A 27,094-nucleotide genomic window follows, 5' to 3' on the forward strand; every position below is an offset into this window, starting at 1 on the left:
GGCTAGGGCCCGGGCCTATCACTCTCTCTCTCTCTTAGGGCTGGCAACAGGCTGGCTAGCGCCTAGCCCAGGTACAGCCCTACCCTATTGGGGGGTCGTGTCGGATAAAATTAAACCAAAACAAATTAATTTTTTTGGAAATATATAAATACTGAGAACATGACCATGTCACACTATTACATTGAATCAATATTTATGTATTTGTAATAAAATAATAAAAATCCATAATGCAATAGCCGTATTGTTTTTAGAAACCTAAACAATTTGATTTTTTAAATAAATTAGTATTTTTAAAAATTTTGATGATTTTTGAAATTTTAGTTTGAGCCTCAGTATAATGAGAATTTTAGTGTCTGTTCACTATTACTGTTTCGTGACTATTACGTTAAATTTTGGTAAACTGAGAACCCTAGTTTTCTGAGGGCCGGCAACTTGGCCCAGTGCCACGCCTCTTAGCTGAGGGGCTCTTTCTATTCTAGGTGTGGGCACGTTCAGGCGTATAGTACTAAAAATAGATAAAAATTTCATCAAGAGAATAATAAATTATCATTAACTAGCTGGCAGAATACCAAGAAATTATGCAGTCGATCTAATTTGAAAAGCAACTGATCACTTGCTCAAATGAAGCATGTATAAAGAGTTTCTCTTCCTAACCCATGCTATGGTTCTTCTTCCTTTCCAACTCGAAGATGAGGGGCCACTCAATTGTCATGGCCGTGGCAGTATTGTTGCTTTTCTCCTCTCACATGGCCACTTCCAACACAGAGTCATGAAGAGAGATACTAGGCCTTCAAAAGGAGAAGGTGAGTCACCTCCACTTCTACTTTCATGATGTTATCACTGGTAAGAACCCAACCTCTATAGCTGTGGCCGGCGCCAACACCACCCTGACCTCGCCCACCTCCTTCGGCCTAGTCAATGTGGTGGACAATACCCTCACTAAGGGACCTAAACCCACGTCGAAACTTATAGGAAGGGGGCAGGGATTCTTCGCGTCTTCGTCACAGAGTGAAATTAGCTTCTTTATGGCAATCAACTTTGTGTTCATGGAGGGCAAGTTCAACGGCAGCACACTCACTATGGTAGGGAGGAACCCGATAATGCATAAGGAGAGGGAGATGACAGTGGTGGGCGGATCCGGGGCTTTTCGCTTGGCCAGAGGCTATGCCATAGCCAAGACCTTTGTCTCAGACCAGAGAACCAAGAATGCAATTGTGGAGTACCATATCACAGTCATCCATTTCTAGGGAAATTAGTATTCATCTGTTCTTGTTCTCTGTTTGAATGTTCAGTGTGTGCTGTAATGCTTCTAAAACGGTTTGATTTATTAAATAACAGTTTGTATTATTGATTTCGGAATAGTTTGGCAATTATGAGAGCAGTAAAACATTTTAATTAGTTTCTTAAAAAAAATTGAGTTACTTTCGTCAACAAATTTTGTACACTTATGTATTATTTTTTTGTGAAGCATTAAATGCCACTAGTGTCCTCCATATCCGTAGTATCACATCCCATAAGGATGATGACACACCCTTCTTAATAATAAAAAATACCCTTACTAAAAAAATGCTCTATTTATAAATAAAGATATACAAGTGTCTAATATTTGTTTAGTACAATTATGAAATACTTTATAGTATGAGCATCCTAGCATAACCCATAATTTATTAACTACTAAAGCATGAAATTATTGTAACTATTATAATTGTATTTCAAATCCATAGCCTTATTCATCATTGAAAATTAATATGATTTTTATTATTTGAAATCTTTAATTCTAAATTATTTTAATATTCATAGCTATCATAATTGTAAATATTACTGAAAATATCTAGATTACCTATTTAGGGGCTCACATGTGATATTGTTGTTGAAGCTATTGGACCTATTCATTCAGATCGGAGGTGGAGAAAATGGCATATATGAATTCCCTGTACCTAGCGGCGTAAAGCTTTCCGCTAAGTTTATCCCCTTATATCTGGTTCCAAGCCTCCACTGTTCATATCTCTTAAACTTCCCTCGGATTCTTTAAATCATGTCATTGACTTAGAGCGAGGTTTGTACTAACATGCAATGGAAGATTGGATAGTTTGGGAGAGAGAAAGAAGATAGAACCATTTTGAGTCTGGGGTGGAGAGAGTAAAAGAAAGGACGGAGAGGAACCTATTACCATGTCATTATAATATACTGAAACCACACTTCTAAAAAATAAGTTTGTGGTATTTGTATGACCCGAAAGTTTGTATACACACTCTCTTCATCTCAATAATTAATTTCAGGAAAGTAAAATTTAATTTGCATTTTATAGATAGTCAAAATAAGTCTCCTCCAACAATGAACATGTCCATTTGGAGAATTTCAAGATCTAGGCCTTTATGACTTGAAAATCAATTTTTTCTTTTTTAATGTTGTTAATCTAGATCTAAATATCTAACCAAAATAATAGGCCTAAAAAACACTTTCTAGGTTGTGTTTTGAAATTTTTCTTTTTAATTGTATATTTAAATGAAAAGAGTGTATCTTTAAAATTTTGGGGCAAACAAATGGCTATAACATAGATTTTTAATATTGTTTTATTATATTACTACACAACCATTGCATAAAATCACTTCCCATAATTATATACAATATGAGGCAATATATACGAAATTATATGTAATTAAAATTTAATCAAATTGTGCGCCACATTTCGCATATTCGATTTCTATCTTTTATCGGTACCTTTGTGTATGTTATGATATCACAAATAGGACGTCTGCCTTGTTTTCTCTACCGACTTACTCTTCATCTCCACCGTCTATTTTGAGAAAGAACGAGTTGCCGGCCTGTTGGCACAGTAGTTTGCAGGTTGACTTATTTGCTATACTTTATTTTATATTTTAGTTTACTAAATTTTCCTGACTTGTTTTCATTGTTAGCTGCCTATTAACATATGTATATTATTTTCTAAAATAATTTCTCGGTTTTCTAGGGTCTGGTGGGGCTCGAATCTTACGGTGTGGCCATGGCATCGTAGCAATCAAGCCACATAGTTGACAAAAATAAATGAATAAATAAATAATATTGGCCTGTTTCTTAACACCTTTGTAAGTTCAATGATGCATATATGAGGCTTATATCCACATGTTGATTACAAAAGGGCGCTTCTCTCTCACTTAGGGCTGGCAATGGGCCAGGCCTGCCCTGGCCTAGTTCACTAAGGGTCGGATCAGGCACAGCCCTACCCTATCAAGTGGAGTGCTCTCATATATTGATAATTTTTTAGATCTAACGGATTTTACTCCCATCAAAATTAATTAATTTTATATTGTATGATTTTTAGAATGTTTATTTGAATTTTTGTGAATTTACTGATATTTTATTTTTGTCATTTGGATTTATAAATGTCGATGTTTTAAATAAAATATAAGATTTAAAATTCTAAATATAAAATAAACTATTTTCTAAAAATATATGGGACCTCCATAAAATGTGGACCCAAAATTTAACAACATGAGGATTGGGTGGCCCACACATGGCCACCAAAAGGGGTGGCACGCCCCACCCATTGATATTCCTTTGGAGAATGTTTATTCTCTTGTTGGTTAACTTTATCGTTTTAGGCACAATGGTTGAATATTTGATATATTTACTAAATCTTTGAATCAAAATTAGTTGATATAATAGTAGAAATAATGGAAATAGATGTAGGAAAGAGAAGATAATGCCCTATCACATCTATGGTGCATCAAGGAGATATATGGTTCAAATATCTCGCCCTATATCTCCTTAGATTGACATTTGAGATTTAACCCTACGAATTGAAGTAAAATCTATGTCATAAAAAATTTATAAAAAGAAGTCTCCCACCTCATAAAATTCTATTTGTATTCTCTCCTCTCTTTCTTTAAGAAATCTCTCTCCCTACCTCAAATTTAGCTCTCTCTAGATTCCCAAAAGGGTCTCTAGATCCCCAAAGGGCAGGTACGCCCCAATTTCTATCTCTCTCTTCAAGCAGTTGGCCCCAATTTTATCTCTCTCCAAGTTGTTTTGATGGAAATCAACAGGCCGAACATAAATCCCGAGCACCATCAGAAGGAGGAGCCTCTGCAATTTTTATCTCTCTCTCCAGTTTTTATTTGTCTCTAAGTTGTTTTGGGTGGCATAGTAGGGAAATCAACACACCAAACTTAAATCCCGAGCACCATCGGAAGGCTCGACGCAATTTTTATCTGTCTCTTCAAGTTGTTTTTGGTGGAATAGTAGGGAAATCAACAGACCAAATATAGATCCCAAGCACCATAGAAAAGAGGAGACTCGGCGTGGGGTGTACTACGCCCAGTACCGGAGGAGACTCAGCGTGAGGTGTACTAAACCTGATTGAGGTAATCTTCGGTAAAATTTCTTTTTTAAATTTTTATTTATGTTTTGATTTTCTCTTCCCATAAAGCAATAAAGCCTAAATTTTTTTATTTCAAGAGTGGTTTGATTGTAATTGAACATTGTAATACACCGTGCTTTATCACAAAGTCCTTTCAGGGATCAGGGGTTTTTCGCTTGGCCAGAGGCTGTGCCATAGCCAAGACCTTCATCGCAAACCTTAGAGGACTCAGGATTGTCACAAAAATCCTCCCAATTATTTTTCATTTAGAGCAGCATGCTAGTTTTTCCAAGAGCTTCATCAACCTCTGCTGCGTTATACTACCCGCTTCTTATTTTCTTTCCGAGAGTAATTTATGTACGGACCCTAAACTTTTCCCTAAAATACGAAATGTCCCATTTATAACTGAAAAATACATAGAAGCTCGAGTCAACCTGTTTTTGTTTTTTTCAAAATTGCTCTTGAAGACATCCACAAGCCAAATTTTACTTTCAATATTTAGTTTTTTTTTTTGGTAGTAGAGCACGGCTCTAAAGCTTGGGGTATTGCTCTACTAACGAAAAAAACTAAAAATAAAGAAAAATAAATAAAATTCAGATCAAGGATTCTATCCTTAAACTGAGGGGTAATTTAAAAAAAAATTGCTCTTGAAGACATCCTCAGATCGAATTTTAATTTTAATTTTTAGTTTTTTTTTGTTGATGTAGAGTACTGCTCTAAAGCTTGAGGCATTGCCCAACTAACGAAAAAACTAAAATAAATAAATAAAATAAAATAAATTCAGATCAAGGATTCCATCCTTAGACTAAGGGGCAATTTTGAAAATAAATAAATAAAGAAATAAAAATAGAATGACCAACCTTCTTTGTAATTTATGCCTATAAATGGAGTATTTCATATTTTTTTAAAAAAACTACGATCTATACATAAATCACTCTCTTTTCACAGAACGGCTATTGGAATTTACTAAGTACATAGCAATCCTAAACCCTAACTCGTCTAGACTCTCTCTCCCCTTATCTACAATATATTATTAAGCAAGAGTTTACGGGGTGGATGCGTGTCACGAAAATAAGAAGGGACCCTAATATTATAGAGGTTGTAGGACATATTCCCCATGTTTAGGGGAAGAGATAGAGACTAAAACGTAATGAAGACATATTCTCATGCTTCAAGGACGTGACCAAAAGCAGGAATTCACGTTTTTACCACTAACATTTCAACTACAGATCTTCATTAAAATGTGATGAGGAACCTATCCTAAGAGCTAGTGGAGGACGAGCAGGCCTTAGTCACTTTGATTGCATCTTTACCTCTCTCATTATAAGCAATAGCAAGCTTCTTAGGTTGAGGTTCACGCCTGGCCACCAACCGAAGTGAGAACCTAGTCGGAGTTGTAACAGTCCGTCCACCACCAGAAGAGACTTCCCACACATCAGTAGCTTTCTTGCCCACACCCATCTCACCTTTCTGTTTATAGCTCTCTTTAACCTTCTTAACCCTCTCTTTAATCACTTCTAAAACCTGAGCAATGGAGACAATGGAGCCCAGTCCAATATTATCCCACATTGCAGATATTTCCTCCTAATTATCATCAGGTACCCCAATTGGAACACCCTACCCACTAACCCCTACTTCAATATCAACAACACCCTCTAAGTTTCCACCCTGTACTATCTCCCTCTCTACCGTATCTTTATCTCCCCCGTCAATTAATATTGGCTGCACCTCTGCCAAATCATCACCAACAGCTCCCTCACCAACAACTTCACCACCTGTCCAATCACCATCCACAATAGAAAGCATACATTCATCTTCTTAATCTTTCTCAGCAATTGCCCCCCCCCCCCCCTCCCCCTAGTAATGGAGGCAAAAGCTCGCGATTACCCAACCCCAAAGGCATTGGAGGTGGCTGAAGCTTAACTTCATCTTCTAAGTCACTGTCCTCCACCCCTAAAGAGAAGGTAAAGAACGCAGCGGCCGGAAGCATTTGGATTGGTACAATGTCATCCCCCACCCCTTCTTCGATGATCATGATGGGCAGGCCTTGGTCTTCGGTTGTAACACTCGGACCCCGTGTCAGCCTCCTTCGAGCGGCCCATCCAAAAGGCAAGAAATTTTTCAAGCTCCTCCTCCAGGCAGCCACAAGCACTATGGCAATAATCTTGTAGAGTTTGAGTATATAGAACAAAATAACCACTACTTCTTCGGGAGAGAAGGTTCTCTCTCTCGTCCTACCTCCTAAGGAATGTTTTCCAGCAGCAGATTCCTTTGTTTTAATACATCGAGAGACCTCCTTTATACTAGAAGTTAAACTGCCAATGCTAACCTAGGCCCCCAAGTCAAGCAATGGATAAATGTTAACCCCACATGATACTTGGTTTGATAGGGACAACTATGTCCCCAAAATCTCCTCGCCATCCTTAGGAATATGATTTACTTTCCCCATATCCCTCTTAACTGTCTCTTGAATGTCTTTATCACCTTGGTCAGCACCTCCACCGCCTCTTTTTTGGCTAGCGGACCCCATCTCTCATCTTTGAAGGGCTACTTGGTCATCTTTTTTTAAATTTACATAACTATCACCCACTTTGACCTACTTGGTTTTCGGAACCCAAATCCATTTGCACTTGGGCACCGCATCATATGCTACATTTCTTTTCAAATAACTGTTATTCCATCCACCACATGTACAACTATTCCACCTTTGAGGCTTGGTTATCATTGTTCTCTGCAATACTTCTCCAAAACCATATTTCTCAAAGGCCTTACCTTCTCCCTCTTTCTGATCTCTCCTACGTACAACTTTCCATTCTGGTTCCATATCATCCCTAGAGTCATTATCAGTCACTCTCGGTTTCACTTTGTCATCTTTGATACCATTTCTAAGACTTTCAATCAAAACTCGAATTAAAAATTCATCTCGTTGAACAGATAATCTAATGGCTTTGATATTAAGAGAAAGGAATTCCTCTTAACTATCATTCGATTATAAGACATATCCCCATTGTCCAGACCCGTCAAGTCCATACTGACAAATTCCCCACATACATTCCGAAGCTTCTGAAAAATCTCAAAATTCCAAGCATGCAATGGGATACCAAACAGTCTAATCCAATAAAAATCTTTGCAAATTAAGGAAGAATAAACCAAAGAACTCTAGATAATTGTTAAGAGCTTACCTCGAACTTGTCATATTGGAACCTGCATTGCTTTCCACACATTGTGAGAAGATGCTAAGATTAAGATACAACGGTTGTCCTTCATCTTCCTGACTGCAGGCTTGTATGACATACTACAGGCCTCCTAGCCCAGTCACCAAGGCCGAAATAATCATTAGATGGTGGTGAGAAAGACCCCACCACCATCTTTGAAGCTTTTCTTACAAAGTCGAGAACTCATCTTTCCCCAATACGACATGAGGGTGATCCACTATTTTCCTACACCCATTATCTTCATGATCACCATCATCCTCCACTTTCATGCTTAACCACTCAGCAAACCTCGTCATTTTTTACTTCGTTACAAAAATAGTCTATCCCAAGAAAAAGCAAAAGTCATAACCATTGCAAATTCAAAATAGTTGTAAAGAGTGTCTTCCATGAAATGAAAAAGCAAAAGTCATAACCATTACATTTGTCTAGGTCATCTTCTAACACAAAATCTCTGAGATATGATCTTCTTCAATGGTCCCCACCCATCTAGAGTTTCTCCGATCTTCAAATGTTTCAAATGAATATCAAGCTCCAAATCACCTAGAAGATCATCTTGAAACCAAGTAAAAGCACCAAAATTGATAGCTATTTTTGTATTAGAATGATTTGGTGGGTTGCATCCTCATTCACTGGAAAAACAAAGATTCTTCTTCCTTCTCCTATGCCTCCCAATTTTTTGAAAATAAATTTTAAGATTGCAGCTCTTCTGATCGAAACCCCAAGCTTTGAATCTCAGTTTCTCATCAATGAATTCACTTGATTTCTACAATTTCGCCGAAAAACTACCAACTTGGTCAATAGGGCTTTTTGCATCCACCAGATTTTGAACCCAATGAACATATTTTCCTCGCCTACAAACTTTTAAGGTGAAGTCAATATCTAACTAGGCTTTCCTTAATCCCCAAGCCAATCATATCCCCTCGTCATATGTCCAAGAACCCTAGTCCTCCATCATCTTGTTCGTTCTCTTCTTGTTGCTGAAAAAGATGAAATATGCTAATAAAAGGAAAAATATTGAATGGTTCTTTTCCCTCTCTCCCTCCCACATTTTTACACTCTCTCACTCACATTATTTCTCTTAATTTACTCTTACTTTCTATCTCTCCTACATTTCTCCATTAGTTCTCTCTCTCTCTCTCTCTCTCTCTCTCTCTCTCTTTGCATCCTACATGCATGCAAATACGAGAGCAACACCCCTTTTATTATCGTGCCACATGTCATTTTTCATTTAATTATTATCCCTCTCTCTCTACTACATTTCTACATACTCTCTCTTTTATTTCTCTTAATTTACTCTTTCTATCTCTCCTACATTTCTCAATATCTCTATCTCTCTCTCTCTCTCTCTCTCTCTCTCTCCATTTTACATGCATGAAAATATATAAAAATCGGTAATTCCTTTCGTTGTGTGATGACACCTTATCTTCTCTCCATCTCTCCCACGTTTTTATATTAGCGCGCTCTCTCTCTCTCCTTCCTACATGCATGAAAATACTTACAAATAGGTAACTCATTTGGTTGTGTGATGACACCTCATCTTCTCTCTTCCCCAATTAAAGCAAACTCAATTTACACATCTTTTCCTCTCACTAACGTTATTATAATCTCATTCTCTCTCTCTATATATATATACATGTAAAGGCATACAAATAGGTAACTTCTTTTTTAGTATGATGACACCTCATCTTCGGGGTAACTCTTTTTTTTAATGTGGTGATGCCTTATTTTTTCTCTTTTTTCAATTTAAGTAAATTCTTTTCTCTCCTTATTTTAAATAAATTCATCTCTCTCTCTCTCCATGATTTACTCTCACTCCCTCCTATATTTATCTCTCCTATATTTCCCTTCTTGTCTCACCTACCTCTCTCCTATAGTTCTCTCTCCCTTCTTTCTCTTTCCTACTTTTTTTTCTTCCCCTCTCACAATTCTCCTTCCAACATTACTCTCTCTCACACATGCATGCATGCCACAACTACCTCATACATCTCTCCTATATATATCTCTCCCATCTTTCTCCTTCCTACTTTTTTCTCGCCCTCTCACAATTCTCATACCTACTTTACTCTCTCACACACACACATTCATGCCACAATTGTCTCTGTCTTCTCTCTCTCTCATGCATGCCACATCTCTCTCTCTCTCTCTCTCTCTCTCTACTTTTAACATGTGCTTCACACACAACATATGTGACTATGCTAATACTCTCCAAGGCAAACAAATTTTGTCTTCTACATAGGTATGTTGATTTCCATTTTCTTTTGATATTGTACATTATTTGGATTTCTATTTCTTCTTCTTCGTTTTTTTTTGTTTTTCTTTTCTAGGAACCCATAGATGAAGCCCATCTACACAAGAAACAAGAAATATGAATATAGCAACCTTGGCTACTTTGAGAGAGCCTAGATGAGTCTCATTGGATATTAGAGTTATTCAGTATTACTCTTGCTTAAAAGTGTGTATAGTGTTTAATACAAGAACTAAATAATTTAAAATCTTTATTGGTTTGTACTTCTATATATTCAATGAAGTTATGCAAGGCAATCATATTTTTTTCGTCTATATAAATATGTTGATTTCTATTTTCTTTTAATTTGCATATTGTCTGGATTTTTGTTTTTTCTTCTTTTTTTTTGTTTTTTTTCTAGGAACTCATAAATGAAGCCTAGCTGCATGGAAGAAGCAATTTGAGAGAGAACCTAGATAAGCCTTCATTTTGCTGCTCATTGGATATTAAAGTGTTTGATATTACTTTTGCTTAGAAGTGTCTGCAATGTTTAATATAAAAACTAAATAATTTTAATTGGTTATTGCTTGTACTTCTATTTGTGCAATGAAGTTATTCTCATAGAAGTTACAATACACCCTAATAAAATGTATTAGTTGTCGTGATTGGACCCATGCAACATTTTACGAAGATGAGTGAACATCATCTTTGCATTAAGCGAATTTTCATTTTTTATGTGATAATCATTGTTTAATTGCGGCAATTTATTTTTCTGATATACAAGTATAGTATATTTTTAAGAAAATAATAATGGGTGCGGTTTGTATAGAGCCTAGGCCCTAAACAATCAAATTAGAGCCTACCTTCAAATAGTATCGAGAAATGTGGTTTCAATATTGAAAATATTTGTGATAGATTTAAAATATTTTTTTATATTATGAAGTTTAAAGCTTCAAAAATAGTATATATTGACAGATCTATGAAAACTTGAAAATCTTGAAAATTGGTGGTCCAAAAATACGTTACAAAATACATTATTTTCAAAACTTGAAATCCATTTTTTTTTCTCATGCACATGCTTCTTGATGTTGAGATGATCAATTTGAAGATATTTGGGAATCAAAACAACCTCTTCTAATGAAATTTTTGAAGTAGGCTCAAATTTTATTGTTTAAAGGCTTAGCTCTATATAAACTTTTCCCAATAATAATCTCCTCGTAATAAATATTTTTAATATCGCAATTGTAACTATTTAGTTAAAAATACTAATAGTAATAAAAAAATAGTTTTATTATAATTTTTAATAATAATTTATTGAATTATTATAAAATATATATTAATATAATACTGTAATTGTCCCACGTTTTTCTCTCTATTCTCTCTCTTCACCAATATTCTTATGTACCTACTCTCTCTCTCTCCCTCCTAATAAATCAACTTTCCTAAAATTTTCTCCTATTTTATTTCTCTTAACAAATCTCCTTACCCCTACTATTTTCTTTCTCTTCTTTGTCCTAACCAATATTTTCACATACGTCCACTCTCTCTCCTAATAAATCAAGTTTTCTAAAACTTTTCTACTTCTCTACACCACATTTCAAACCTTTTCTATGTCATAACTTCCATTTACACATGTTATACTTTATTTTCTTTTATATTTCAATAAAAAAATTTCTATTTAGTGAGCTGTTGAAAGTATGACATAAAATGTAGCTTTTTATCTCATGTAAATTTGTTTCATATATTTGATATCATTAATGCTATTTGTTTTCAATTTTAAATAATTTTTTTATATTTTATGTAAAAATTATTTAATTTATATTAATGAATGATATAATTATAAATAAAAAATAGGAAAAAAGATAATTATAATTAATCATAAATAAAATAAGAGAGGTATTAACATAATTGAAATTATTTTGTAGCAATAACTACCTCAAAATCTAGTCACGTTAGTAAATAAAAAATTTAAAATTTATAGTGTCACTATGATTAGTAATTACAAAAAAGAAACAGAAAAATAAAATATTTCTGTTTGCTGTATTCATTTATGCTTCTCTTCTTCTATTTCTTTCATTTTCTATTTGTACGTTTTTTATAATTTTTAAAATTCAAAATAAAATTTTTTAAAAAAAGAAGAAAATTTTTACTAACATAAAAGGAGGAAAAATAAATAATATCAACACTATGATTATTAGGATATGGATTTCTCAGTTCATATTGATATACATTATTATGGATATATAGGTATACATCTCTTGATATGATTAGGTAACTATAAGATTAGGTATCTAGAAGATAAGAAGAGATGAAGTCAAAGTTACTTGGTCATCAAGTTATCATACCACAATTATCTCCTCTAATTGTGTGATTATCTTTTATATATAGAGGTACTTTTTGATGTAAACATTCATCCAAATAGTGAAGATGTAGCCAGTTGGGCTTTGAATTCGAGGACGTAAGGCTTGGGCCGAAACTATATAAATATTGTGCTATCTCTTATTCTATCTCCATTCTCCATTCAATGTCTGTGCATGTATGCTCCAACGAATTCTAACATGATAAATTAGGTTTCTTAATCCCATATCTGAAGAGGTGTGAGCTCAGATATGAGGTTGTTGTTGGCCGTGAGGTTGCTGAGGTTGTTGTTGGCCGTGAGGTTGTTGAACTCTTATTGTCTGTGTTGCAAGCCCCTGATCCGTAGAGTGAGAAACACCCTCGGTCCTTTTCCTGCGTACTACTTTTGTCATCAAAAGCACACTTATTGAGAAGGTGTGCCTGGCGTTCTTTTGTCAAAACTTCAAAGTCAATATATGAGATGATCCAAGCTACAACCATTGTAGAAGACATGATCAAGACGGAGCACTTGAGAAGTGGTTGGTGGCTTTTCTTGGTCTTCTCTCCTACATCAACAGGAATGTAGACCTTGTCCACCTAGCTTTGGTGGCACTGAGGGTGAGAGAAGTCCTTATGCTCTCCCTACTTTGAAGTGAATTATTCGAGGGCCAAAGCAATTCCGTAGGCTAAGTATACCTGAAGATGAGCTTGAAGATGGTAAAGCTACATTGGGTTCTATGATATCAACTAGTGATATTGAGTATGTGGATGGTATTGAACAACTTATGATGAATGAAAGGAACATCCTTGAAGCTTTTGAGAAAGAACCTTGGGTGATATCATTTTAGATCATCATGTATCGACTCACTGCTCCACATTAGAAGCTGAACAAGAAGCATTGTTCATAGACTTAAGAGAGAGAGAGGGAGGAGAGAGATTCACTCTTTATGTCAGGACTTATGAGCATATCCATTTTCTTTTGTGGTGGTTTTTAGAGAGAGAGAGATTGATTTGGGATTTTATGGTTAAAAAAAAGAAAAGGAAAAAAAAAGGAAGAACAAAGGTAGTTTGCAAGTGGGGTGTTTTTTCTATTTTGCAAATTGGGTGTTTCTTCGCATCCATATGAAAATGAGTACAGATGAAGTCAACATCTACTGTACCTGCTATGTTAACAAGAACATCAATTTTTGTTAGTATTCGTGCATTTTTCTGTTGTCTCATGCGTTATTTGCTTGTGTATGCCTCGCCATGTAGCAGAAGACTTCGTCACACCATTATTGTAGTGACATCGTCAGGGGGAGCACATTCATGATTAGCGGATTTTTCAAGGAGAAGTTTTCACAAATCTTCAACGTTCATTGCCACTTTATTTGTAGCAGAGCCGTCTTTGTTGTACGTTTGTAGCACTTTTAGTGGTCTTTAGACCAAGTTTGTGTCTCGGATTACATCTTTTCGCTCTTGCAGACTATTCAAGCACGCCAGTGAGAGCAGTGCAAGTTTCTTTAGCAACTTTTTGGTTTCAAGACTCCAGTTCTAGTTTCAGTTTGATGATCGAATTTCTCGATAGAGAGAGAAAGTTTCTAAAAGAAAGTAGAGAGCCCAAGAAATATGTTTTCTGGAAGATCCTAGAGAGAGAAAGTCTCTAGAAGAAACTATAGAGCCCAAGAAAGGTTCTTTCTTGGAAGACCCTAAAGAAAGAATGTCTCTAGAAGAAAGTAGAAAGCCCAATAAAGGTTGTTTCTTAGAAGACTATGGTAACCTGTGAAATTTATAATGGATTTGATCACTACTCATTTTTGGCAATTTTGGCAATTTAGTATTGTTCAAACTCAAGCTGCTTTGTGTCAAAGCATCTTGAGTTTGAGGGAGAGTGTTATATTATGGATATCTTGGTTCATATTGATATGTAGGTATATATCTCTTGATATGATTAGGTATCTAGAAGATTAGGTATCTAGAAGAGACCAAGTCAAAGTTACTTAGTCATCAAGTTATCATACCATAATTATCTAATTGTGTGATTGTCCTCTATATATAGAGATCCTTATTGATATAAACATTCATCTAAAATAGTGAAAATGTAGCTAGTTGGTCTTTGGATCCGTGAACGTAAGTCTTCGGCCTAAACCATGTAAATGTTTTGTTCTCTCTTTTTCTATCTTCATTCTGCATTCAATGTCTCTGCATGTATGCTCCCACGACTTCTAACATTCTAACATGGTAAATTTTAACAATGATTAGTTTTGATTGCAATAAATATCTGTTTATTATAAGTTTATTAAATGTATCATATGATATATTTTTGTATTTTTATATTCTCTAATTTTTTAATAATGTTTACTTATAATTGTATAATCTATGTACTTTTGTAATTAAAAATATAATTAATTATATTAAAAACAATATAACCGAAAATAAAAAAAATAAAAAAATAATCAATAACAATACAAATTATATAAGTTAATGATATAGTAAAACTTCTATTGCTAAATGGAAAAAAGAAAGAGATCATTTCTTTATTGTTTTTATTTTTTGCTTCTTTAGTTTTGTTAATTTATCAAAATAATACTAACCTATAAATAAATAATATATATTCATATAACTAAAACTAATTTAGTGAATGATATAATTAAAAAGAAAAATAAGCATAATAACGAAGTTATTGGGCTTTGATTTGACCCATAAATTTGCATAATGCATTAAATTAGAATAATATAAAATATTCATATTTTTGTATTCACTATATTTTTTCTCAATTATTTTTATCTAAGACCAACAAAGTAGGTCTATCTTCTCTCTCTATAATTACGTGAAGATGGATGTATTAAAAACTCTCTCTCTCTTCTCTCCCTATAAATGAAAGTCCTTTTAAAATACTATTTCAAAGTAAAAAATTATTTTTATAACTAATAATTAATTTCTTTCCACATACCTCCATTCTCTTTCTATCCTAATATATTAACTTTACTAAAATTTCTCTACCTCTCCCCACATTTCAAAACTTCTCTATCGTAAGTTCCATTTTCTTGTTACACATATAATACTTTAATTTTTTTTCTTATTCTTGCACCACATGTCTCTATTTTCTCTTTTCTAATACATCTCCCTTGAATTTTTCTCTCTCTCTTTATTCTCATGTACCTACTCTCATTCTCTTAATAAATCAGCTTTCTTAAAATCTTTATTATTTTTTCTCTCCTAATAAATCTACCTCTGTCTCTCTCCCTCTTTTTAAAAAGTTCCTATTATAACTTTTCTAAAATCACTCTATCTCTCTCCCCCTCTCAATACTTTTCTCTCTCATTAACTCTAAATGTTTCTAAACATTTAATATTTTCCTCTATTTTTTCTCTCCTCCCCCATAATCTCAAATTTAATATTCTCTTCTCCTTCTCTACCGTTTTAATACTCTCCCTAAAATCGTCTTATTAAAATTTCTTTCTTCTCTCTTTGTCTCTATATAGCTTTCCCAACACTCTCTCCATCTCTGCGATTTCTCATCTCTATATAAGTTTGTCTCCCTCATCCACTCGGTCATATGCGTCCACATTTATCCCCTCTCACGCTCTTTCTGTCGCATAAAAGTATGTTGTATTGAATTTACTTTGGTTATTACTTTGTATTTTTTTCCTCTTTTCGCAAATGTCGTGTGATGTTAAGGTGGTTTATGCTTGCCATTTTTATTTTTAACATGAATAATATGATTAGAAATACAAACTGATTAGGCTGCTTAATATTTTGATTTGCTCTATACGATTTTTTTTTTTTGTATATGCCAATGGTAAAAATATTAACTACTTGAAGAGAGAATTTAGAGATCATGGTGAAAATATTAACTGAAATAAATCAACCTGATCGCATAGGTGTAAAATATTGAGCCACTGATAAAAAAGCATCTGCATACTAAATCAAGAAAAGACCAACGAGAGAGATTGAAAGCAACATAACTACCATTGTTATTTCAATAGAAAAATTAAAAAAACAATAAATTTGGGAGTTACTACAATTCCATATATACATGGCAATGAGATCGATGGGCTACTCGAAAGATAAACAATGAGCAACATGGGTTGATGACGAGGGTTCAAACCATTGCTTTCAAGGAATGGGAGAATCCCATTATCCCCTTTCTCTTGAAAGAAAGATGGCCATGAATTTCTTTTGTCAATTTTGTCCTAAATCGCACCAGAAAGCTCATCTAATTCATGCACCCCAACAATAACCAATCCAATATACGTTGGATGGAAATGACAGTCACCTATTGGGCCTTCCAAGACTTTCTTATTTTTTTGGGTAAATTAGTCGGGTAGAAGGCTTCTTATCCAAATTTTTCGTCATTGGGGGAGAAGGCCTCCTACCCAAAATTTTCATAAATAAAAAAAAACGAATATATTATTTTACAACCCTATAATAATGCAATTGCTCCAAATCATGTAATTATGACTTATTCCATACAACTAAATACACATTCTGGTATATCTAAATAACATAATAGTACTCGCATGAGATATGTAGTGGATGCCTACATACCTCATGATAATTCAAATTTTAACTTAAAATTATTAATTTATCATTATATTATAGTTATAGTTAAATAAATTTGCATATAATTTTTTCATTTTTATATTTTAACTTATCAATAATTGTTTAAATTATTATAACTAATTACTTTGTTATAATAACTAATAATAGTAATAATTGTTATAAAGTTCATGTGACAAATATATGTGCAGTTAATTATACAAAAAATATAATTGAAATCTGCAAAAAGATTCAAAATCCTAATCAAATATTATGAATATCTCATGATCATATAAGCATATCTTTGTAATTATTTATTACGAGTAAATAAATTCTAATGTTATCTATAGAATTTATTACTTTATATTAATTAGTTTAGCTTACATTTAATAAATTTATTTGAAATTGAATTATATTCATAATATTATCATCTCTAAGTTATTAAGATACCAATTTTTATTATTGTTTGATGGGAAAGGCATATATATCATTTTACTTTTTTTGACATGTATACCAGCTTTATTATTAGTTTTAATTGCAATAAATATCTACTTATGATGTGTTGTTTATTACACGTACCATGTGACACATTTTTGGGACTTTATTTTTTCAAATTTTTTAGAATAATATTTACTTATAAGTAAAAAAAAATTGTTTGCTAACATTATATTAAAGTAATTTTAACAAAAAAGTAATTCCTTCTTTGTTTTTCTTTTCTGCATTTTCAGTTTCTCCAGTTTTAAAAATGATGCTTACTTATAACTAAATAATATATTTACCAATATACGTAAAAATAAATTTATTTATATTAGTTAAGGATATAATTGCATATACTGAAAAAGGGAAACAAGAAAGTAATTAACCGTAACTAGAAATTAGATATGTAAATAATGTAACTGAAAATATTTTTAAGAAAACAATTACCTCAAAATGCAAGTCATTAATACAATTATAATCACATTTTGAAAGTTATGTGATATAAAGTTTTTCTAATTATCTAGAAGAATATTTACTTACTAGTAAATAACATATTTACTAATAGGGTGCAGTTTGTATAGAGCCTAGGCTCTAAACAATCAAACTAGAGCCTACCTTCAAATACTATTGAGAAATGTAGTTTCAATATTGGAAATATTTTTGATAGCCTTAAAATATATTTTTATCTTTAGTCATAAAGTTTAAAGCTTAAAAAATAATATAGATTGACAGATCTATGAAAACTTGAAAATCTTGAAAATTGACTGTCCAAAAATGCGTTGCAAAATACACTATTTTTAATACTTAAAATCCATTTTTCTCTCATGTTCATGCATCTTGATGTCGAGATGATCAATTTGAGGATATTTAGGCATCAAAACAACTTCATCTAGTGAATTTTTTAATGTAGGCTGTAATTTGATTGCTTCAACCCTTGGCTCTATATAAACTATTCCCTTACTAATATGACTAATAATAATTTTGAAGTGGGTTATAAAATAATATAATTTTAATATGAGAAATTATTTTCTAATGGAAGCCCATATGTGAATATGGATCAACAAAATCTCTCTTTCTATAACTCTCTATAAGCGAATATGCCAATTTAAGATTAAATATATATTTTATCGACCAATATTTAATACACGTGTACTGTACATGCATATCACTAGTATATTTAATATGCCCCACATCGCATTCAATGGATCACGTTTCCCATGTCTAACATATCTTAAAAACCCAACCATAAAGAAAAGGCCCGGGTTTATTTGATTAGCACTTGATGATTTGCAATGCCATATCCTAAGCTCAATTCCTACCAAAAGTAGATATTGTCTCCTCACTTACTCACCCCAAAATTACAATCCAACCATGCTAATCCTACTATCAAAACTTCTAAGAAAACTTCTTACTCCTTACAATGAAAAGACAAAAATAACACTAAACTTAAAATCTAAAAATAATATTAAAAAACATTAAAAAACCCATTGCTTCAGAGGTCACGTACCAAAATTTGAATGATCGACTAGTTCCAACCATAGTTACCAGGCCGCTTCGGAATCTTGCTCCGGCGTTCCGGAACTAGGATCTCGCTTGGAACCCGTTCCTATCTTTTTGGGATCTCGGTCCAATTTTTAGGATTCTCAATCATATTCACAACGGAGCTCGCTCCCGATACTTCAGGGATCTCGCTCCCTCTACTTCAAGGATCTCACTCCCATTAACAACAGAACTCGCTCTCGCTAAAACATGGATTTTGATCCCATACACAATGGATTCCGCTCCCTCTACTTCACGGATCTCGCTCGCACTATCTCACGGAACGCATTCTGTAACATTGTAGATGTTGTTCCTGAACAAATTAGATCCCTGCTCCCAGAATTTTAAGATCGTGATCTCGACGTTCTTGAAAAATGGATTGTATGTTGAGTTGTCAAGTGTGCCCGCGCCCATGATCCATCTGGGTCTACCCTATCATACCATTGGCAATAGAAAATAGAGTGCACATTGAGTTGTCAAGTGTGCCCACGCCCATGATCCATCAGGGTCTACCCTAACATACCAACCTTGAAATTTATTATTTCCAATTTCATATATCCTTGGGTGTGGTTTCTATAACGTTGCAACCTTAAACAATCCAATTATATTTGCACCACCAAATTCTATCATGTCATGTAATTTTGGTGTAAACATTTTTTAGAATTATCTGAAAATCTATTTTCATATCTAATTAAATACTTTTAAACTCCAATAAAGGTTAAAATCATGTAGATCTATAAACATATGAAAATTCTTAAAATGGACGGTGTAGATAATATGTTGCAAGATGCACAATTTCTGGCACTCAAATTCTTTTATTTTTTTCATACACTCATACATCTTGATGTCGAGATGACCAATTAGAGACTTTTTCCTCATTAAAACAACATTTTCCAATAGATTTTTGGGGTGCAACCTTAGTTCTACATTTTATGGTTGCAACCTTATATAAACATTTCCTATATCTTTGATTTTATTAAATACTACATAATTCTCAAATGAGTTCCCAAATTTGGATATATATATATATATATATATATATAGAAAAACACTACGCAACGCCTATAGGTGAAAATGAGTGATTTTGCCGGTCCCCAATCACCGTCTAAAGTTCATCGTGCGGTCACGATTGTCTGTTAAGTGTTTCATTTTTTTTCTACAGATCTAAATAACCTGAGAGTTGGATCATGTATTCATCAAAAATAGGAGAATCTTCAAAAAGTATTAAAAAAAATATTTTATATGAAAACAATTGACCAAAATACCCCCAAAATTTTCAGGGGTATTTTGGTCAATTTATTTTTCACGGATAATTTTTTTTATATTTTTATTAGATGCGTATCATTAAGATGTACATTTTATTAGATGTGCATCAGTAATATGTACATACTCTCCAAATTTGGATGGTGATGAGGGTTGGCGAAATCACTATTCATTTTGCCTATAAGCGTTAGGAAGACTTTTTCACACATACACACACACACACACATACACACACACACACACACACACACACACACATATATATATATATATATATATATATATATATAATTACCTTTATTTCTATGACAATAAATTCTTTCAAAAATTTGAGTAAATTTATTTTACCTTCTTATAACTTTCTAAAAGAAACTTCTTAAATAAAAATAATACTTAGGTTGTATCCATATATACTTAGGTTGTGTCCGAATGATACCCAAATCCTAGACAATATATTTTCATGTATACAAATGACAACGTAAAGCTCATTTTAGTATCATATATGTGAATTTGAACAATACTAACATTAATGTTTATAGCATTAGAAGACTTTATTTCATACTAGATTAATGGGATTTAATTAATCCAAAGACATCTAGAATTGGTTGTGGATGGATCTAGCCGCATGGGCCATTGATAGATAGAACAATGGTTTTTATATTTAACCAAATTGATATTGTATTTGTATGGGAACAGGCTGCCGTGCTTCGTTGGTGCACGAATCCATGTGTAATGGAGTTGGGTTCTTCATACAAGTGGAGTTCTGCGATGGGGGCATGGACCACCATTTTGCGGGATGCGATCCTACAATGAATGGAGCTCGATTCTAGCTAAATAGGATTGTGGTATTATTTAGATGGGGGCGAGACTCAACATTAAATGGGATCTCGTTCTTTTTGTCGACGGGAGAGCGATCCTAGTAGATATGGGAATGTGATCCCATGTTACATGTAACACGTTATTGTCAAATAGAGATCTCGATCCCAATGTATCAAGATCTCGCTCCGTATTCAAACGGGATCTCACTCTTTAATCAAACGGGATCTCGTTCCATAAATACATGGAATGTGTTCTCGTTAAATGGGAATCTCGATCCCAATGTATCGGGATCTCGATCTGTAACTTCTACCCTCACCGGAACTTGCTTCTCGAGCTCCGGAGCTTCAAGCAGTCAACGATCCGACACTCACTGTTCCATAAACCGGAGCCACTCCTGTTCCCGCTCCCGGTAACTATTGTTCCAACACAATATATAAAGGATAGTAACCATTTCCTTTCGTTCCCAGGACCCGTTGTTTCCTCACAAGACTAGAACATTCTCTTGAACTCCCGAAATCTAAGATAATCCCAATGAGGCAAAATGATTAAGATACCCTTTTCACTTCTGAATTATTTTCCCAACACAATTTGCATGTACCATCTAATAATATTGAGGAGTGAGCAAATATAAACGGAAATGCTTTTTATATGCTACTAGCCATAGAGAATTTATATATGCCTCTCTCTCCCAGCCGTCTATTCTAAATGGATGGTGGGGAAAGCTTCAGTCATAATATCACGAGTCAGCTTGTCACCGTTTGATCAGATCCGACATCTCAAAGTATTTTATTTTAATTTTTAAAAATTATATAAATGTGAAATTTGGTGTGTCACCATTTCAATGGAGCATATCTATGAAAAATAGTGAAACCATGTTTTCAAAAAATAAAATAACCAAATTACCTATGAAGCCTTCAAGAGTATTTTGTCATCCAATTTTTTAAAAATATTTTGTTAGTATTTTTCGAAGGTGCTGCTTTATGAGAGTATTTAGGCATGACATTTGATTGGTAACTACATGATTTAAAAAAGAAAATTGGTATTTACATGATTTTTAAAAAAAACTAAAAATAAGAGAGTATTTAGGTACGACATTATTATGATTGAAGTCACCTCATTGATCCATTCAGATCGAAAAGTTGAGAGGAATGGCATATATACGCTTTCCTAGTGGCATATAAAAAGCTTTCCAAGTAACAATATCTCGTGTTAGTTATGGCTTGATACAACGTAAAAAAGATTTAAAAGAAAAGAATCAAAACAAAGGGTATAAAAACAGCGTAGCCAATTGTGGCCAAATGTCAAAGTTAACAAAATATAACGTCATACCGAAGAAAAAGGACGTGGAGCTCTCTCTTCATAACGAAGCTCATCCCGCTTGGCCCAAAACAAAGAACCTCCTCGTTGCAAGGATTGCCTTCATATCAATTCTAACTTTAACATTGCCCTTTCTCCTTGGCTTATATTTCCCCACACGTGTGTTTCTCTCTATTACTCATCTTGAAATTAAAGAAAAGGCCTGCCACTAGCTGGGGTTGGGACGGCCCGAGCCTGACATGAAAAATCCTAGAATTTTCATGATTGACGAAAAATGATTTTGGGCCTAATCCAAACTGGCCCAAAAAGCCGAAGTTGAGTTTCTGCCTAAAAATTTGAAAAATCGGGTTGGATTGGCGAATCAGCTACATCACAAGGTTTCTGCCTAAAAAGTTTCAAAAAATCACTCATTTTTTCTTTTTTAAAATCTAGCTCTTTAAGTTAAAAAAATAATAAAGTGGTATAGCATTATAGTTTTTAATTATTTAAAAAAAACATGTAAATATCGATAACGTACCACATCTAAGCGGGTGTTGTCCGTTACAATCCTTTTACAGTCAACAGGAGGTTCAAAATACGACTAGTTGTTGTGAAATGAAATTTTCTAACCCAAATTTTTCTATAAGGTTAAACATAAGGGTCAAAGGGTTTTTCTTCTCTTCCCACATTTTAATATGAGAGGCAAAAGAAAACGAACTTTAAGATGGACACCATCATGCATATTGCCAGTTGCTTAAAGAATGGAGGTAAATTAAAGAGAGAGAGAAGAGAGAGAGAGAGTTTATGACATTAAAAGGGACGCTTCGCGATTTTTTGTTCACAAAAAAGATCTCGATTTGGGAAGGGCTTAAGGTCGCTGTGGTAGCACCCCACACCCTAGTTACCACGTTGTGGTTTTCATTTTTATCACTAACACCACTTTATTAATACCTTTAAAAGCTAATTCTTAATTTATCGAAAAAAATGGGTAGAGACTTGTCTTCTTCACTGAATTACCCAAAAATAAAAATAAAAAAAAAACACAGATCTTGATTTGCAAGCCCTTATAAAAGGGCATGGAGGCCCAAAAGGATGCAGGAGATGGTTACCCAAAAGTATGTCGATGTTCCTTATTTTGAAGGCATCAAAGGGTTTAATGCGGTCCTAGGATTCTAACATGGGACCACCAGAACACCACCAAAACAAGGCATTGAAGGGTTCAATGAGGTCTCGGACCGCCCCAAACCATAGGGCACAACCCTATTTATTGCAAAAACTAAAAAATGAAATTAAAAAGCAGTCTAACTATCCTCAAATTGAGAGAAAATTTCATAATAAGAAAAAAAATAACCTTTTGACCGATCCTTCTAGTAATTTTGCCCAAAAACAGCCCATTTTGTATTTTATATAATTATTTCGTGTCTATATGTAAATTGCTCCAAAAATTAAGGTATACTAAAAACATGTGTGGGAAATAGGGTGCTGAACCGGTTTCTGTAGAATTGATTGGTTCTGTCAGTTCTATGACACAATTAGTTGGTTCTATCTAGAACCGCTGGGTTTTAGGAGGGAACAACTGGATCCGCGATGTACTGTAGGAACCAGATCGTCTACCACAATTCCCAATCCAAATCTGCCAATTTCCATCCGGATTGAAAATCTTTCAAGCATTGATAAAATAACAACACGGCCAAGTGGCAAATTGTAAACATTATATTAACGTCAACATCACAAAAGCATAACGTGCTATACCTAATGGCAGCTAAGACTTTGCAGATAACTAACCCGTAAAGCAAGAAAAGTCTTCTAATTAGGTTACTATACAAAGAGCATGCCCTTGTGAATAGGCCCACTAAATGAGCCCATAGCTTAATTAGGAGGAAGTTATTGGTTTAACCAAGATTTTGGCGCTAATCCATCCTAAGATGAGAGGAAACACATTAGCTATAGGGCTAGCCTCCTTGTTGCTCTTGGCCACCTTAGAGGCTCAGGGCTTTGAGGATGGTGAGGATTGGAAAGGGCCCCTACGCCTAGGCAAGAAGAAAGTGGACTACCTTCACTTCTACTTCCACGACATGCTCGATGCGAAGAACCCGACCCCTCTGATCGTGGCCGAGGCCAATATCACCCAGTCCTCACCCACCCTCTTTGGCATGGTCAGGGTTATGGACCAACCACTCACTGAGGGCCCCAACCTTACATCGAAGATGATCGGAAAGGCCCAAGGCATCTTTGCCTCTGTGTCCAAACTGAGCCAACTATCTTTATGGAGATGAACTTCCTCTTCTCAGAGGGCAAGTTCAATGGGAGTGAGCTCACAGTCGTCGGTAGGAACCCGATTTTGAATAAGGTGAGAGAGATGTCCGTGGTGGGTGGGAATGGGGTATTTCGATTGGCTCGCGGTTATGCTCGCCTCCGAACATACTCCTTCAACGCCACCAATTTGAATGCTATCATGGAGTACCATGTCACTGTTATTCACTACTGACTCGACTCGGCCTGATCTTTAAAATTTCTGGTGGTGCAGTTGTCCTTGTGTGCTGTAGAGTGAACCAGGTTTATTGTTCTTGGAAACGGAATAAAGTTTACTATGGATTTTTTAGATAATTAGGGGCTATTGTTTTGTTTTCTTTTCTTTTCTTCTTCTTTTTTTTTTTTTTATCATAAAATCAGTTGGAAAGAAGGCCCTGTCTCCTTTTTTTAATAAAAATAAAAGAAGTAACATATTTATCTTCCAGCTCTATAGTAGGGTAGTTGAAGGATAAATAAAAATAAAGTCTTGGTGGCAGGGCTATTGTTGACCTGCATTGGTTGTTGTTTCGTAGTAATAATTTTAAATAAAGAATTTCACTCTCGATGTAAGACTTTTTATCTCTATCGTTGGGATGTCACTTTCCTTTTTTAGGGAAGATTTTATTACTGGACCTTAGAATTCCGGTTGGGACAAGGGCTGCTTTTCTGTTTCAATCCTTTGATCTCTCTTCCAATTAATGCTTCCAACTACCCAATTTTTAACGATAATATACTTGTGGAAATGTGATATTTTATTATTTTTTAATATTTAAACTTCTATATTCCTTAAATAAAAAACTTTATATAAGGGTGAGGTTCTAAACAATCAAATATCAAAAATTCATTAGAAAAAGTTGTTACGATACTAAAAAGAACCCTCAATTCGATTGTCTCGACCTTGAGATGTATGGACATGAAAAAAAATAGATTTTAAGTATTGGAAATAGTACATCTAAACCATCAATTTTTCAAGATTTTCAAGTGTTCATAGATTTGCTCAATATACTCTATATTTTAACTTTAAATTCTATAATTAGAGGTGAAAATAAATTTCAGGCCATCATAAAGAATTCTGATACCAAAACAACATATTTCAAGTCTATTTGAAAGTACGTCCTGTTGAGGATTGATGTCTTCTATTATGAGGAAATAGATCTGCCAAGGTGGAGTCATAGGGACGACTCCGGAGGGTCGTTAAAAAGCCCAAAGGCCTTAAAATCCGTACATAGGGTATTTTGATAATTTGTACTATCTTTCTAGGACTATATATATTGTTGTTATGGAGGTTCTTTTAGGGTTAAGAAACAAATGAGATTTCGTTGTAATACAGAAACAGAGAGAGGTGTGAGGAAAAGAGCCATCGTAACCCTATTCTCCATTGCCAGTAAAGAAGATCTCATCTCTCCATGGACGTAGGCACGTTGCCGAACCACATATATCTTTACGTTGTGGTTGGTTGTCTCTTTTTTTGTGTTTGTTTCTTCTTTTTTATTTCGTGGATTACTTTTCATTTGTACAAATTCGTATCAGAGCCAACCAGGTTATTCCGCTTTCTGGGGTTTGCTACTACGTTGACAGGAAAGGGATCAAGCGTCAAGCATGACATTGAGAAGTTTAATGGAAAGAACAACTTCACTCTTTGGCGACGAAGGATGAATCTTCTTCTGATACAGCAAGGTCTAACTAAGGCTTTGCTAGGGAAATCGAAGAAACTAGCAAAGATAGACGATGAAGAGTGACAAGAGATTGAGGAAAAGGCGGTAAGTGCAATTCGTCTGAATCTGTTAGATGATGCATTGTATTATGTGGTGGACCTCGAAACTACTCCGGAGGTCTGAATAAAAACTCAAGAGTATTTACGCGACGAAATCTCTGACGAACAAGTTGCTCTTGAAGAAGCGGTTGTATTCTCTTCAGATCGAAGAAGGCACAGATCTGCTTGAACATCTCAACGAGTTCAACCAGATCATAAGCCAATTAGCAAGCCATGAGGTTGAAATCGAGGATGAAGACAAGGCCCTACTCTTGTTGGTTTCGCTTCTAGGATCATACGATCACATGGTTATGACTCTACTGTACGGGAAGGAGACTCTTGAGATGGGTGAAGTTACTGCTACTCTTTTGTTAAACACGACAAGGAAGAAGACTAGCAACATTAAGTTTCAAGGAGAATGTTTCTTTGAAAAACACAAAAAGAGTCATCAAAGGGGCAGATTAAATCAAAAGAGGTCTGGAAGCAGAAGTCGGTCAAAATCCAAGGAGAAGGGCAAGTTTACTTATTGTTACTGCAAAAAAGAAGGTCATATAAAGAGAGATTGCACAAAAAGAAAGGAGGATATAAAGAGGAAAGAAACAGGAAAAGCATCTGATGAAGCTAACGTAGCTGATAGCTCTGACAGAGATGATGAAGATCTTCTCTCCATATCTTCAGGTAAGAATCAATTTACTGAGTCATAGATTTTTTATTCTGAATGTTCTTTTCATATGTGTCCAAATAGAAATTGGTTCTAAACGTACAAATCATATAGTGGTGGGTCTGTTTTTAATGGAGAATGATGCGGTATACAATACCATTGAAATAAGAACTATCAAAATCAAGATGTTTGATGGGATAGTACGAATTTTATCTGTATATGGGGTATTTTGGTAATTTGTATCATCTGCCTGAGACTATATATATTGTTGCAATAGATATTCTTTTAGGGTTAAGGAACAAAGGAGATTTCTTTGTAATACGGAAACATAGAGAGC

At 34.4% G+C, this 27,094-nt stretch overlaps 2 pseudogenes; both read left to right on the top strand.

The window, feature by feature from the left end:
• The first annotated feature begins 628 nt into the window (after window positions 1–628).
• LOC148780639 (dirigent protein 22 pseudogene) lies at window positions 629–1,247 on the top strand (annotated as a pseudogene).
• Window positions 1,248–23,976: 22,729 nt separating this feature from the next.
• Window positions 23,977–24,327, top strand: LOC148780640 (dirigent protein 11 pseudogene; annotated as a pseudogene).
• Window positions 24,328–27,094: the final 2,767 nt, after the last annotated feature.

This window comes from Amborella trichopoda, chromosome 9 (genome assembly GCF_054954075.1).
Source record: "Amborella trichopoda isolate Santa Cruz 75 chromosome 9, AtrichopodaSantaCruz75HAP2 v2.0, whole genome shotgun sequence".
NCBI classification, from domain to species: Eukaryota; Viridiplantae; Streptophyta; class Magnoliopsida; order Amborellales; family Amborellaceae; genus Amborella; species Amborella trichopoda.